Below are 5,000 nucleotides of genomic sequence, written 5' to 3' on the forward strand. Positions count from 1 at the left end.
GACATGGTTAGTGCATGACATGACACGACATGACATGGTTAGTGCATGACATGACACGACATGACATGGTTAGTGCATCACATGACACGGCATGACATGGTTAGTGCATGACATGACACGACATGACATGGTTAGTGCGTGACATGACACGACATGACATGGTTAGTGCATGGCCTAGTGTGTTTGGCTAGTACTTGGCATGACACAACACGGCATGACATGACCTGGCATGACATGGTTAGTGCATGGCCTAGTGTGTTTGGCTAGTACTTGACATGACGCGGCATGACATGGTTAGTGCATGGCCTAGTGTGTGTTGCTAGTACTTGACATGACACGGCATGACATGGTCAGTGCATGACATGACACGCCATGACATGGTTAGTGCAGGAGATGACACGACACCACATGGTTAGTACATGACATGACACGACATGACATGGTTAGTGCAGGACATTACACGACATGACATGGTTGGTGCAGGACATGACACGACATGACATGGTTAGTGCCTGACATTACACGACATGACATGGTTCATGCATGACATGACATGCCATGACATGGTTAGTGCATGACATGACACGACATGAGATGCTTAGTGCGTGACATGACACGATACGACATGACATGGTTAGTGCCTGGCAAGACACTCCACGACATGGTTAGTGCACGACATGACACGACATGACATGGTTAGTGCATCACATGACACGATATGACATAGTTAATGCATGGCCTAGTGTGTGTGGCCAGTACTTGACATGACACGGCATGACATGGTTAGTGCATGACACGACACGCCATGACATGGTTAATGCATGACATGACACGACATGACATGGTTAGTGCCTGGCATGACACTCCATGACATGGTTAGTGCACGACATGACATGGTTAGTGCATGACATGACACCACACGACATGACATGGTTAGTGCATGACATGACACGACACGACACGACATGCTTAGTGCATGGCATGACACGACATGACATGGTTAGTGCATGGCCTAGTGTGTCTGGCTAGTGCTTGACAAGACACGGCATGACATGGTTAGTGCATGACATGGCACGCCATGACATGGTTAGTGCATGACATGGCACGACATGACATGGTTAGTGTATGACATGACACGCCATGACATGGTTAGTGCATGACATGACACGACATGACACGATTAATGCATGACATGACACGACATGACATGACATGGTTAGTGCATGACATGACAAAACATGACATGGTTAGTGCCTGACATGACACTCCATGACAAGGTTAGTGTAGGACATGACACGTGATGACATGGTTAGTGCACGACATGACACGACATGACATGGTTAGTGCAGGACATGACACGACATGACATGGTTAGTGCAGGACATGACACGACATGACATGGTTAGTGCAGGCAATGACACCACATGACATGGTTAGTGCCTGACATGACACGACATGACATGGTTCGTGCATGACATGACATGCCATGACATGGTTAGTTCATGACATGACACGACATGACATGGTTAGTGCGTGACATGACACGATACGACATGACATGGTTAGTTCCTGACATGACACGACATGACACGGTTAGTGCCTGACATGACACTCCATGACATGGTTAGTGCACGACACGACACGACATGAGATGGTTAGTGCATGACATGGCAGGCCATGACATGGTTAGTGCATGACATGACACGACATGACATGGTTAGTGCCTGACAAAACACGACAGGACATGGTTAGTGCAAGATATGACACGACACAACATGACATGCTTCGTGCATGACATGATACGACATCACATGGTTAATGCATGACATGACACGACATGACATGGTTAGTGCATGGCCTAGTGTGTCTGGCTAGTACTTGACATGACCCGGCATGACATGGTTAGTGCATGACATGACGCGCCATGGCATGGTTAGTGCATGACATGACACGACACAACATGGTTAGTGTACGACATGACACGACATGACATGACATGGTTAGTGCATGACATGACACGACAAGACATGACATGGTTAGTGCATGACATGACACGACATGACATGGTTAGTGCCTGACATGACACTCCATGACATGGTTAGTGCATGACATGACACAATATGACATGGTTAGTGCATGACATGACACAGCATGACATGGTTAGTGCATGACATGACACAGCATGACATGGTTAGTGCATGGTATGACACGACATGAGATGGTTAGTGTATGACTTGACACGACATGACATGGTTAGTGCATGGCATGACACGACATGACATGGTTAGTGCATGGCCTAGTGTGTTTGGCTAGTACTTGGCATGACACAACACGACATGACATGTTTAGTGCATGGTTTAGTGTGTTTGGCTAGTACTTGACATGACATGGCATGACATGGTTAGTGCATGGCCTAGTGTGTGTGGCGAGTACTTGACATGACATGGCATGACATGGTTAGTGCATGACATGGCACGAGATGACGTGGTTAGTGCAGGACATGACACGCCATGACATGGTTAGTGCAGGACATGACACGACATGACTTGACATGGTTAGTGCAGGACATGACACGACATGACATGGTTAGTGCACGACATGACATGGTTAGTGCCATGGCCTAGTGTGTGTGGCTAGTACTTGACATGATGCGGCATGACATGATTAGTGCTTAACGTGACACACCATGACATGGTGAATGCGTGACATGGCACGAAATGACATGGTCAGTGCACGACATGACACGACATGACATGGTTAGTGCATGACATGACACGCCATGACATGGTTAGTGCCTGACATGACACAACATGACATGGTTAGTGCTTGACATGACACGCCATGACATGGTTAATGCGTGACATGGCACGACCTGGCATGGTTAGTGCATCACATGACACGACATGACATGGTTAGTGCATGGCCTAGTGTGTGTGGCTAGTACTTGACATGACATGGCATGACATGGTTAGTGCTTGACATGACACGCCATGACATGGTTAATGCGTGACATGGCACGACATGACATGGTTAGTGCTTGACATGGCACGACATGACATGGTTAGTGCATGACCTGACACTTTATGACATGGTTAGTACATGACATGACACGACATGACATGGTTAGTGTATGACATGACATGACACGACATATCATGGTTAGTGCATGACACGACATGACATGGTTAGTGCATGATATGACACTGCATGACATGGTGAGTGCATGACCTAATGTATGTGACTAGTACATGACGTGACACAGAATGGCATGGTTAGTGCATGGGCTAGTGTGCTAGTACATTACATGACACGACATGAAATGACACGACACGCCATGACATGGTTTGTGCATGCCATGACTCGTCCCGTTTGAGTGCATGTCAGCATAATTGGTGGGTGGGGCCGTTGGGTAGCATCATGGGGATAGGAAAGCTTCTTGGAAGGATGCCATGATGCACCTTCCTTGAAGGCCCGACCACAAAAAAACTGAACCAACCCGCGCGCCGTGCACCGCTGCCTTCCACGGCATTTTTCTACCCTTCCCAGAGTGCAAAATCCAAAACCAAGTACCCAAGGCCTTGAAATGGAACGCTCTACCTTTCCAAAAATTTTCATAAATTTTCAAATTTTTTGCTATTTTCCGTGAATTTTCTCTATTTTTAACTCAAAAATTAATAATAACTACACTGGAGCCCAGAAATTCAGAACTTTTTTCTAGTGGTAGCCTTTGCTATGCCCTTCCCATAGTAGCAAATATATCCCAAAAATTGTGCTCTCCCTTCATAAAACTGAACCAAACCTCGTGACATGCACACAAACTTCCTCAGAATTTTTATTCACATATTGGGTTGTAAAACCAAAAAAAAAAGTTACCCATCCTTATAATGTTATCATATACCTCTCCAAAAATTTTCATAATTTTATAAAATTATTCACTATTTTTCTTGAATTTTACCTACTTTTAATTCAAAAATTAATAATAATTACACCGAATCCCAAAAAATTCCAAAAACATTTTTGGAGGTATCCTTTATTATTTCCTTCCTATATCCAAAACATCTCTTCAAAATATTGACAATTTCTTAAAAAAACCCCAGTATGACTCCTCGGACAAGTTGATGTTTCCTTGTGCCAGACCCAAAATGGCATATAAAGCTCTTTAGGGGGGGGGGAGGTGATCAAGCACCTGTCAACGGTGGGCTGTCAGCATGGCCCTTCGTTGACATGCTCTGGGCATCGTTGACACTCATGTTGTCATTGTTGGGTCATGCGGTTAACCAAATGCTTATCATTGACAACCATTCGTGGCCATGGGCGGATGTGTAGCGAGAATTGTTGACATTCAGAATTGTCATTTTTGGGCCATGCGGTTAACCAAATGCTTATCGTTGACAACCATCCGTGGCCATGCGCGGATGTGTAGTTGGAATTGTTGACATTCGGATTTGTCATCGTTGGGTCATGCGGTTAACGAAATGCTTATCGTTGAAAACCATCTGTGGCCATGCGCGGATGTGTAGTGGGAATTTTTGACATTTGCATTTGTCATCATTGGGGCATATGGTTAACCAAATGCTTATCGTTGACAACCATCCGTGGCCATGTGCGGATGTGTAGTGGGAATTGTTGACATTCGAATTTGTCATCGTTGGGTCATGCGGTTAACCAAATGCTTATCGTTGACAACCATCCGTGGCCATGTGCGGATGTGTAGTGCGAATTGTTGACATTCGGATTTGTCATCGTTGGGCCATGCAGTTAACCAAATGCTTATCGTTGACAAACATTCGTGGCCATGCTTGGATGTGTAGTGAAAATTATTGACATTCGGATTTGTCATTGTTGGGCCATGCGGTTAACCAAATGCTTATCGTTGACAACCATCCGTGGCCATGCGCGGATGTGTAGTGGGAATTGTTGACATTCGGATTTGTCATCGTTGGGTCATGCGGTTAACCAAATGCTTATCCTTGACAACCATCCGTGGCCATGCGCGGATG

Source organism: Malania oleifera, chromosome 1 (assembly GCF_029873635.1).
Source record: "Malania oleifera isolate guangnan ecotype guangnan chromosome 1, ASM2987363v1, whole genome shotgun sequence".
Lineage (NCBI taxonomy): Eukaryota > Viridiplantae > Streptophyta > Magnoliopsida > Santalales > Ximeniaceae > Malania > Malania oleifera.